General features: G+C 45.1%; 1 long non-coding RNA gene across 1 annotated transcript in view; it reads left to right on the top strand.

Annotated features, from left to right (window-relative positions):
* Positions 1-1,154: 1,154 nt before the first annotated feature.
* The window catches only part of LOC135229580 (uncharacterized), a 42,265-nt gene continuing 31,495 nt past the window's right edge, over positions 1,155-11,924 (top strand). Inside the window, exon 1 of the long non-coding RNA XR_010320268.1 lies at positions 1,155-1,266. This is a non-coding gene — a long non-coding RNA (uncharacterized LOC135229580). The remainder of the gene's footprint in view (positions 1,267-11,924) is intronic.

The following is an 11,924-nucleotide window of genomic DNA, read 5'->3' as shown; positions in this document are numbered from 1 at the left end:
TCTCCACACTTGGATGACCTCAGACATCCAAATCTAACATGTACAGAAAAAAATCTTTTGGTCATTTTCTCAAGCTTGTTCCTCCATGGTTTTCCACATGGTAGAGAATGGCTCTGGTGACCATGCGCTCATGGTAGCCTGAATTCTAGAAGTCACCTTTGATTCTCCATTCCCCTCATCCCATACGTCTGATTGACCAGCAATTCTTGGCAGCTCAAGCTCCAAAGTACACCTCAAGCCTGCCCACTGTTCCCACCTGCACTACCACCATCACTCCTCACCCTGACCACTGCAGACGCATCCTGACCGGTCCTCTGTATTTGCTGTCTTCAAGTTCTCCTGGGCTACAGTTAATTCCTGGGACACATTCTTTCTCAAGACCATTGAACAATAGAAGGAGAAGGGCATTTAGTTGTATGCTACCTCCTCCGCTTGAGCTGCATGCCCCTCAGAAATCACTTTTCAGTGTGCAGTCTATAATGTCTCTATTCCAATTTCCTGTCTTTGGCCACACTGCTTTGATAGCGTGCATGCATGTGTGCTTCAGGGGTCATGTAGGCAGATGCTTGGAGGAATTTTTCTTACTACAATCATGGTTGTGTGCCATCAAGAGATTCTGACTCATATCAACCCTGTATGACAACTTAGAACTGCCTCACAAGGTTTCCTAGGTTGCAGTCTTCATGGCGCAGCCCTGGTGGCACCGTGGTTAAGAGCTCGGCTGCTAACCAAAGGGTGGACAGTTCGAAGCCACCAGTTGGTTCTTTGCAGAAAGACATGGCAGTCTGCTTCTGTAAAGACTTATAGTCTTAGAAACCCTATGGGGCAGTTCTACTCTGCCCTATAGGGTCACTATGAGTCGGAATTGATTCAACAGCAACTGGTTCGGATTTTGTTTGGTTAGAATCTTTATGGGAGCCCATCTCCAGATCTTTTCAACCCCTTCGGTTGGCCAAGCACTTAACCGTTGCATCTCCAATACTTAACTCTGCAGGAGAGAGGGCCCTCTCCTGACGTCTCCCCTCTCCTCACCCCGCACACCTTGGCGTTGTCCTTGCTTCTAGACCCCACCCTCCCCTCTGGAGGCCCAACCCCCCCAAGCCCGCCCCACACCCGGGCCGCTGGGCGGGGCCGGCAGCCATGTTCCTCGCCGTCCAGCCAGTTACTCCCGGAAGCGCTGGGACGGGTGGTGAGGGGCCCATGCCGGATGGCGCGCCTTAGAGCGGACGGTGTTCGTGCTGCTTTCCGTGCCGTGGTTTCTGAAAGGTAGGAAACTGGGGCAGGTGGGTGGAGGGACCCGCTCCCAGACTGAACAAGCCCGGCCCCTCGAAGGTGTCGAGGGAAGGCGCCAGGAGGGCGGTTCCCAGTCCCAGCAGCCCGTGGGCTCCAGAGGTTGGGGAGTCCGGACGTTGGGTTAGCAGCTGGCATCGCCCCCTCCGGCGTACCCCGTCCCGAGTGATCCCCTGGGGCGGACGCGGCACGGGGCCGGGCGGACGCAGCCACTCTAGGGGCTGCGACAGGGAGCCTCTGGCCCGGGAGACGCAGCTGGTCTGCGAAATTTCATCCCCATGGATTTGTGGCGGGGGGGGGGGTCCAGCCGCGGGATCCAGCTGCGGAGTGCCCTCGGGCCTGGGGGCTTGAAGGGCTTGGGGAGAAAGGCCGTGTCCAGGGCTGCGCCCAGGTCCCTCCTCTGCCCGGGGCGGGTTTGCGGGCCAAGCTGGGGGATGGGCTCCTTCCCCCCCCCGCCCGCCACCTGCTCCCTGTGCCAGGGGGGGAAACCAAGGCCCAGAGTTCGCCCGGGGGGGGGGTGAGACTCCAGACTGAGGACGGGGCACTCGCCCCCGTTCGTCGTCCCACCCCCACCAGACTCCGTAGGGTGCCAGGGGCGGGGAGAGAGCGATCCCCCGCCCAAGGCCCCGCTGCCCCTTACTGTTTTGGGCGCTGTGCCTGGGAGGCTGAGGCACCCCGCGCCCGCGCCCGCGCCCGGCTGGTCTACTCTCGGGGCTGGGGCGTCGGCGCGGCCCCGGCCCCACCTGGAAAGGAAGGGGTCCTGGGAATCTGTGGAGCAGCGCGGGGATCCTACTCCTTGTGGAAGCAGCAGCGATTCAGTGTCTGTTAACAGTGTGGGTGCCGGGTCCCGCTCCCCCTCTGGGTGGCGGGGGTGGGGGTAGCAGGAAGGGGTCCTGAGCGCCCATGTTGTTTGTTAACTTAAACGTTTGTGCGGCGCTGTGTACGGGTCGCTGTGGACGCGGTCTCTGGTGCTGAGGGGATTTGAGGGTTCCTCAAACTGGCGGGATTTGGAGCCTCTACCCTGGTGGCAGTGGGTTACCCTGGTGGTGTAGTGGTTAAGTGCTAAGGCTGCTAGCCAAAAGGTTGGCAGTTTGAATCCACCAGGCGCTCCTTGGAAACTCTGTGGGGCAGTTCTACTCTGTCCTATAGGGTCGCTATGAGTCAGAATTGACTCGATGGCAACAGGTGTGGTTTTTTTTTTAGGTTGGAGATTAGGTGTCTCTCGGGCTGACATTTGAAGGTCTGGAGCTGACGGTTTATGAGGGCTTGTAAGGGTTTTAAGCGCTCCGGCCATGGGCACCAACCCAATCTTCCAGCCCCTGCGGACGGACCGCCCCCCCCCGGGGGGGATTGGCTGCTCTGGGACCCTGAGCCCAGAGGGCGGTGAGAAGCTGACAAACGTGAGTGATGCCCTGCAGGCTCCAGTCGGCGGGGCAGCCCTGCTCACACGGTCTCAATATGGGCAGTCAGCTTCGTGCCTGGGGAGTGGTTTCCGAATGTTTCCTCGTGGCCCCCCCCCCGTGCGGGGCGACAACTCTCCCCTGGGCGGGGACCTAGTAGAGGCCTGCAGGGCATCAGGGTGTGGAGGGGCAGAGCTTGGGCGGGGAGGGCGCGGCCCTGCAGGTTCCTGTACATGACCACGGCAGGGGGGTGCGGGTCGTGAAGGCTGGGCCTGGTCAAGGACCCACTAGGTCTCGCAGAAGGAGTGGGTTAGGATAATCATAGCATTAATGGGAGTATTGAGAGAGCGCCCTGGGGCGTTGGGTCCCTCGGGAAGAAAAGCTTCTGCTGTCGCCACTGGAGCGGTACCCAGTTCGTCCCGTCTTAGGTCCAGGAGGTTCCCATGCTCGGAGTGTCTGGTGGGCAGAACAGAACCGGCGGTGCGCACGCCCTCTCGCGGCCTTGCGCCGAATCGCTGAGGTTCAGTGTCAGGTGATTCTAAGCCATGGTTTTGGAACTCAATAGTGAAGCAGAGCAAATAAATGATGCAGTGCCTTGATGGGACCGGTGGAGACAACAAGAAGCAAAGCACAGCTGAAACTTCAAAATTCCACTGAGTGTTAGTAGGATTTGGAGGGAGAAAATAGACGGAGAGTCGAGAGGCCCAGAGATGCAGAAGGGTTAGAGGATTAGGGTTAGGGGTTAGGGTTTGGTGTTAGGGGTTCAGGTTGGGGGGTTAGAGGTTTGGGAGTTAGGTTGAGGGGTATAGGTTTTAGGTGGCTGGGGGTTGGGGTTAGGGCTGGGGTTACTAGGCTAGGGCACAAGTGGTTTAGGGTTATGGTTAGGGTTAGAGTGAGGCTGAGGTTGATTCCCAGTCTTGTGTACCGTCTCTTCCTTCACCAGAGTTACCACGTATCTGTCGTTTGGTTGGAAACCCTGATGGCATAGTGGTTAAGACCCACCAGTGCTAACCAAAGGTCTGCAGTTCGAATCCACCAGGTGCTCCTTGGAAACTCTATGGGGCAGTTCTAATCTGTCCTATAGGGTCTCTATGAGCTGGAATCGACTCGACGGCGGTGGGTTTGTTTTTTTTGGTTATTGTTTAGTTAGCTTTTCTCTACCCACTCTCCGTCTGCCTGGTGAACATCAAGGATTGTTTCTGTGTGTAAATGTTTTCATGAGTTTTTATGATAGTGGTCTCTTAGTGTATATGTCGTTTTGTGATTGACTTAGTCAGCATGATGCGCTCCAGATTCATCCATGGTGTGAGATGTTTCGGAGATTCATCATTGGTCTTCATTGTCGTGTAGTGTTCCACTGTGTGTATGTACCGTAGTTTGTTTATCCATTCCTCTGTGGACGAGCACTTAGGTTGTTTCCATCTTTTTGCTACTGTGAATAATGTCGCAGTGAACACGGGTGTGCATATGTCTATTCCTGTGACTGCTCATGGAAACCCTGGTGGCTAGTGGTTAAGTGCTACGGCTGCTAACAAAAAGGGTTAGGGTTTGAGGTTCGGGATGTTAGGGTTAGGGTTGTTAGAGTTCTGGTTGTTAGGGGTTGGGGTTAGGGTTTTGGGGTTAGGGATGTTAGGGTTAGGGTTGTTAGGGTTTGGGTTAGGGTTTTTCGGTTGGGGTTAGGTGTTAGGGTTAGGTTTAGGGTTTGAGGTTAGAGTTTGGATTTACAGGTTAGGTGTTAGGGGTTGCAGTTTGGGGTTTACAGTTTTGGGGTTTTAGGGTTTTGGGGTTTAGTCGGTAGGGTTTGGGCTAGGTTTTAGGGGTCAGGATTTAGGTTTAGGGTTGGGGTTGGTGTTGGGTTTGTTTGGGATATGTGGTTTGGGGTAAGAGGGTGGGTGTTAGAGGTTTGGGGTTAGAGATTGAGGGAGTTAGAGGGTGAGGGGGTTAGAGGTTGAGAAGATTATAGAGTGAGGGAGTGAGAAGGTGAGGGTGTGAGGGGGTGAAGGTCAGGGTTTAGGGTTAGAGGGTTTAGGCTTAGGGTTCAGAGGCTTAGGGTTAGGGGGTTAGGGTTTCAGGGTTCAGAGGTTGGGGTTGGTGTTGAGGTTAGGGTTAGATAGTTAGGGTTAGAGGGTTAGGGTTGGAGGTTTAGAGTTAGAAGATTAGGGGTATGGTTTAGAGGTTTAGGGTTAGGGGTTAGGGCTAGGGTTTAGGGGTTCAGGTTTAGGGGTGTGGGATGGGTCTGGGGTAAGGTTTTAGGGTTTAGGGTTAGAGGGTTATGTTTAGGGCTTAAGGCTTAGAGTTTAGGGTTTTAGGACTTAGGGTTTAGGGCTTAGGGCTTAGAGCCTAGGGTTTAGGACTTAAGGTTTAGGGTTTAAGGCTTAGAGTGAGGGTTAGGGCTGGGGGCTGGGGTTAGGGTTTAGGGTTTAGTGTTAGGGTACTAGGGTTAGAGGGTTAGATGGTTTAGCGTTTAAGTTTAGGGTTTAGGGGTTGGGGTTAAGGGTGTTAGTGTTTAGGGTTTTGTCATTTAGGGTGTTAGGGTTGAATGTGTTAGGGCTAAGGGTGTTAGGGTTTTGTGTGTTAGGGTTTTAAGTGTTACGGTTTACGGTTTAGGGTTAAGTGATAGGGTTAGGCTTAGACTCATTCTTAGGTTTAGGGCTAGGGATTTGAGGTTTAGGGTTTGGCATTGGGTTTGGGGGTTGGGGTTAGGTTTAGGGCTAGGATTAGAGGGCTAGGGTTAGAGGGTTAGAGTTAGAGGGTTAGGGTTTCAGGTTAGCATTAGAGGGTTAGGGTTTGAGGGTTAGGGTTAGGGTCGTTAAGGTTAGGGTGGTTAGGGGTTAGGTGTTAGGGTTTAGGGTTTAGGGTATAGGGGTTAGAGTTTGGGTTAGGGTTAGAGTTTAGGGCCTTAGGGGTTAGGACCTAAGGGGTTAGGGTCTTAGGGGCTTTGGGACTAGAGTTAGAGGGCTAAGGCCAGAGGGCCAGGGTTATGGTTTGATTCCTGGTTGGCAATTTTTTTCCTTCAATATTTTGTATAAGTCATCCCATTGCCTTCTTGCCTCCATGATTTCTGCTGAGTAGTCCAAGTTTATTATTATCTACTCTCCGTTTTTGGTGACTTCCTTTATCCCTAGCCTCTCTTAAAATTCTCTTTATGTTTGATTTTGGCAAGTTTGATTATTATATGTCTCGGTCACTTTCTTTTGAGATCACCTTATGTGGAATTTGATGAGCATCTTTCATGATATCAGGGAAGTTTTCTGCCAACAAATCTTCAACAGTTCCCTGTGTATTTTCTGTTAGCCCTCCCTGTTCTGGTACTGCAATCACTCATAGTTATTTCTCTTGATAAAGTCCCACATGATTCTTTGGATTTCTTCATTTAAAATTCTTTTATCTTTTATCTTTGGATTTCTTCATTTAAAATTCTTTTCAAATATATTGGTCCCAAGAGTTTTATCTTCTATCTCAGTAATTCTGCCTTCCAGTTCTTCAGTTGTGCTCTTCTTACTTTCTATTGAGTTTTCTAACTCTGTAATTTTATTGTTAATCTTCTGAATTTCTGCTTGCAGTCTCTCTATGGTTTCTTGCAGCTTATTAAATTTTTAATTATGTGCTTGAGTAACCTTTTTAATTTCTTCAGCTGCTTTATCTTTGTGTTCCTTGGCTTGTTCTGTATTTTGCCTCATTTCCTTCCTGATATCTTTGAGAGTTCTGTATATTAATCTTTTGTATTCTGTATCCGGTAATTCCAGGATTGCACCTTCATCGAGAAGATTCCTTGAGTCTTAGTTCTGAGAGCTTGTTGAAGCAATCATGGGTCAGCTTCTTTTTTTTTTTATTTTAATAATTTTTATTGTGTTTTAAGTGAAAGTTTACAAATCAAGCCAGTCTCTCACATAAAAACTTATACACAACTTGTTACATATTCCCAATTACTTTCCCCCCAGTGGGACAGCCCACTACCTCCTTCCACTCTTTCTTTCCGTGACCATTTTGCCAGTTTCTAAGCCCCTCTACCCACCCATCTCCCTTCCAGGCAGGAGATGCCAACATAGTCTCAAGTGTCCACCCAAACCAAGTAGCTCATGCCTCACCAGCATCCCTCTCCAACCCATTGTCTAGTCCAACCCATGTCTGATGAACTGGCTTTGGGGATGGTTCCCGTAGTGGGTAAACGGAAGGTGTGGGGGCCATGATCACTGGGGTCCTTCCAGTCTCAGTCAGACCATTAAGTCTGGTCTTTTTATGAGAATTTGGGGTCTGCATCCCACTGTTCTCCTGCTCCCTCAAGGGATCTCTGTTATGTTCCCCGTCAGGGCAGTCATTGGTTGTGGCCCGGCACTGTCTAGTTCTTCTGATCTCAGGATGATGTAGTCTCTAGTTCATGTAGTCCTTTCTGTTTCTTGGGCTCGTTATTATCTTATGTTCTTGGTGTTCTCCATTCTCCCTTGATCCGGATGGGTTGAGAATCATTGATGCATCTGAGATGGCTGCTTGCTAGCATTTAAGATCCCAGATGCCACTCTTCAAAGTGGGATGCAGAATGTTTTCTTAATAGATTTTATTATGCCAGTTGACTTAGATGTCCCCTAAAACCATGGTCCCCAAACCCCTGCCCCTGCTTTGCTGACCTTCGAAGCATTCAGTTTATTCAGGAAACTTCTTTGCTTTGGTTTAGTCCAGTTGTGCTGACCTCCACTGTGTTGAGTGTTGTTCTTCCATTCACCGAAAGTAGTTCTTGTCTATCTCTTTAGTAAATATCCCTCTCCTACCCTCCCTCCCTCCCCTCCTCATAACAACAAAGGAATATGTTCTTCTTAGTTTAAACTATTTCTCAAGATCTTATAATAGTGATCTTATACAATATTTGACCTTTTGCTACTAATTTCATTCAGCATAATGCCTTCCAGGTTTCTCCATGTTATGAAGTGTTTCACAGATTCGTCACTGTTCTTTGTTGATGTGCAGTATTCCATTGTGTGAATATACCATAATTTATTTATCCATTCATCCATTGATGGGCACCTTGGTTGGTTCCATCTTTTTGCTATTGTAAACAGTGCTGCAGTAAACGTGGAAGTGCATATATCTATTTGTGTAAAGGCTCTTATTTCTCTAGGATATATTCTGAGGAGTGGGATTGCTGGGTTGTATGGTAGTTCTATTTCTAGCTTTTTAAGGAAGCACCAAATTGATTTCCAACGTGGTTGTATACCATTTTACATTCCCACCAGCAGAGTGTAAGTGTTCCAGTCTCTCCACAGCCTCTCCAACATTTATTTTTTTGTGTGTTTTAGATTAATGCCAGCCTTGTTGGAGTGAGATGGAATCTCATTGTAGTTTTGATTTGCATTCCTCTAATGGCTAATGATCGAGAGCATTTCCTTATGTATCTGTTAGCTGCCTGAATGTCTTCTTTAGTGAAGTGCCTGTTCATATCCTTTGCCCATTTTTTAATTGGGTTGTTTGTCTTTTTGTGGTTGAGTTTTAGCAGAGTCATGTAGGTTTTAGAGATCAGGCACCGGGTGGAGATGTCTTAGCTGAAAACTTATTCCTAGTCTGTAGGTGGTCTTTTTACTCTTTTGGCGAAGTCTTTAGATGAGCATAGGTGTTTGATTTTTAGGAGCTCCCAGTTATCTGGTTTCTCTTCGTCATTTTTAGTAATGTTTTGTATTCTGTTTATGCCATGTATTAGGTCTCCTAATGTTGTCCCTATTTTTTCTTCCATGATCTTTATCGTTTTATATTTTATGTTTAGGTCTTTGATCCATTTGGAGTTAGTTTTTGTGCATGGTGTGTGGTAGGGGTCCTGTTTCATTTTTCGGAGGTGGCTATACAGTTACGCCAGCACCTTTTGTTAAAAAGACTGTCTTCTCCCCAATTAACTGACACTGGGCCTTTGTCAAATATCAGCTGCTCATATGTGGATGGATTTATATCTGGATTCTCAATATTGTTCCATTGGTCTATGTGTCTGTTGCTGTACCAGTACCAGGCTGTTTTGACTGCTGTGACAGTATAATTTGTTCTAATATCAGGCAGAGTGAGTCCTCCCACTTTGTTCTTTTTTAGTAATGCTTTACTTATCCGCGACTTCTTTCCCTTCCATATGAAGTTGGTGATTTGTTTCTCCATCTGTTTAAAAAATGTCATTGGAATTTGGATCGGAAGTGCATTGTATCTATAGATGGCTTTTGATAGAATGGACAATTTTACAATGTTGTCTTCCTATCCACGAGCAAGATATGTTTTTCCAATTACGTAGGTCCCTTTTGTTTTTTTTGCAGTAGTACCTTGTAGTTTTCTTGGTATAGCTCTTTTACATTTTTGGTAAGGTTTATTCCTAAGTATTTTATCTTCTTGGGGGCTGCTGTGAATGGTATTCATTTGATGATTTCCTCTTCAATGTTCTTTTTGTTGATATAGAGGAATCCAACTGATTTTGTGTGTTTGTATTGTAATCTGAAACTTTGCTGAACCCTTCTATTAGTTTTCTTGAGGATTCCTCAGGGTTTTCTGTGTATAAGATAATGTCTTTGGAAATAGAGATAATTTTATTTCTTCCTTACCAATCTGGATGCCCTTTATTTCTTTGTCTAGCCCAGTTGCTCTGGCTAGGACCTCTAGCACAATGCTGAATAAGAGCAGTGATAAAGGGGATCCTTGTCTGTTTGCCGTTCTCAAGGGAAATGCTTTCAGGCTCTCTCCATTTAGGATGATGCTGGGTATTGGCTTTGTATCAATACCCTTTATTATGTTGAGGAATTTTCCTTCTATTCCTATTTTGCTGAGAGTTTTTATCATGAGTGGGTGTTGGACTTTGTCAAATGCCTTTTCTGTATCAATTGATAAAATTATGTGGTTCTTGTCCTTTTTTTATGTGGTGGATTACATTAATTGTTTTTCTAATATTGAACCAACCTTGCATACCTGGTATAAATCCTACTTGGTTATGGTGGATTATTTTTTTTTGATATGTTGTTGAATTCTATTGGCTAGAATTTTCTTGAGGATTTTTGCATCTATGTTCATGAGGGATATAGGTCTGTAATTTTCTTTTTTTGTGTTGTCTTTAGCTGGTTTTGGTATCAGGGTTATGCTGGCTTCATAGAAGGAGTTAGGTAGTATTCCGTCCTTTTCTATGCTTTGAAATACCTTCAGCAGTAGTGGTAAGTCTTCCCTGAAAGTTTGGTAGAACTTTGCAGTGAAGCCATCAGGGCCAGGGCTTTTTTTTTGTTGGGAGTGTTTTGATTACCTTTTCAATCTCTTTTTTTGTTATGGGTCTATTTAGTTGTTCTACTTCAGTTTGTGTTAGTTTAGGTAGGTAGTGTGTTTCTAGGAATTCATCCATTTTTTTCTAGGTTTTCAAATTTGTTAGAATACAATTTTTGTAGTAATCTGATATGATTGTTTTAATTTCAGTTGGATCTGTTGTGATATGGCCCATCCCATTTCTTATTTGGGTTATTGGTTTCTTTTCCTGTATTTCTTTAGTCAGTCTGGCCAGTGGTTTATCAATTTTGTTAATTTTTTCAAAGAAGCAGTTTTTGGCCTTGTTAACTCTTTCAATTATTTTTCTGTTCTCTAATTCATTTAATTTTGCTGTAGTTTTCATTTTTTGCTTTCTTCTGGTGCCTGACAGTTCCTTTTGTTGCTCTCTTTCTGTTTGTTCAAGTTGTAGGGACAGTTCTTTCATTTTGGCTCTTCTTTAATATGTGTGCCTTTGTTGATATAAATTGACCTCTGAGCACTGCTTTCACCATGTCCCAAATGTTTTCACAGGAAGTGTTTTCAGTCTTATTGAATTCTGTGAATTTCTTTATTCCCTCCTTAAGGTCTTCCATAACCCAGTCTTTTTTGAGCAGGGTATTGTGCAGTTTCCAAGCATTTGATTTCTTTTCCCTGGTTTTTCTGTTATTGATTTTTACTTTTATGGTCTTTTGTTCAGAGAAGATGTTTTGTAATAATTTCAATGTTTTGGGTTCTGCAAAGGCTTGTTTTATGACCTAATATGTGATCTGTTCTAGAGAATGTTTCATGTGCACTAGAAAAGAAATTATAGTTTGCAGCTGTTGGGTGGAGTGTTCTGTATAAGTCTATGAAGTGAAGTTGTTTAATTGTAGCACTTAGATCTTCCGTGTCTCTGTTGAGCTTCTTACTGCATTTCCTATCCTTCACCAAGAGTGTTGTGTTGAAGTCTCCTGCTACAATTGTGGAGGTGTCTATCTCACTTTTTAATTCTGTTAACATTTGTTTTATGAATGTTGCGGCCCTATCATTGGGTGCATAAATATTTAATACGGTTATATGTACCTGGTAAATTGTCCCTTTAATCTTTATGTAGTGTCCTTCTTTATCCTTTGTGGTGGATTTAATTTTAAAGTCTATTTTGTTGGAAATTAATATTGCCTCACCTGCTCTTTTTTGATTGTTGTTTGCTTGATATATTTTTATCCATCCTTTCAGTTTTGGTTTATTTGTGTCTCTTAACTCTAAAGCGTGTCTCTTTTAGGAAGCATACAGACTGATCGTGTTTTTTATCCAGTCTGCAACTTTCTGTCTCTTTATTGGTGAATTTAGTCCATTTACATTAAGTGTAATTATAGATAAGTATGAGTTTAGTGCTGTGATTTTGATGCCTGTTTTTGACAATTTCATTTTCCATTTACTTTTTTGTGCTGAGTTTTTCTTTGTAGAATGTGTGTTCCTCCTTTTTATAGTAGTTGAATTTATTTTGGTGAGTCGTTATATTTATCTTGGTTTTTATTTTGAAGTATGGAATTGTTAGACCTTGTTGTGGTTACCTTAGTATTTACCCTGGTTTGAGTAAGTAAAAACCTAAGTTGTTTCGCCCTGTATTGCCTTGGTTTCCTCTCCATATGTAATTTCTAAGCCTCCTGTATTTAGTCCCTCTTTTTTCACTATCGTAATCTTTTACATAATCACATCAATGATTCCCTGTTTTGAGCAATTTTTTTAATTAATCTTATTTTGTTTTTGTGATTTCCCTATCTGGGTTGATATCAGGATGTTTTGTTCTGTGACCTTGTGTTGTGTTGGTATCTGATATTATTGATTTTCTGACCAAAGAATTTCCTTTAGTAATTCTTGCAGTTTTGGTTTGGTTTTTGCAAATTCTCTAAGCTTGTGTTTATCTGTAAATATCTTAATTTCACCTTCATGTTTTAGAATTTTGCTGGATATAGGATTGTTCGCTGACAGTTTTTCCTCTTTCAGTGC

Source organism: Loxodonta africana, unplaced genomic scaffold, assembly GCF_030014295.1.
Source record: "Loxodonta africana isolate mLoxAfr1 unplaced genomic scaffold, mLoxAfr1.hap2 scaffold_41, whole genome shotgun sequence".
NCBI classification, from domain to species: Eukaryota; Metazoa; Chordata; class Mammalia; order Proboscidea; family Elephantidae; genus Loxodonta; species Loxodonta africana.
The sequence above is the reverse complement of the archived record's forward strand: the minus strand, read 5'-3'. Positions and strand labels throughout refer to the sequence as shown.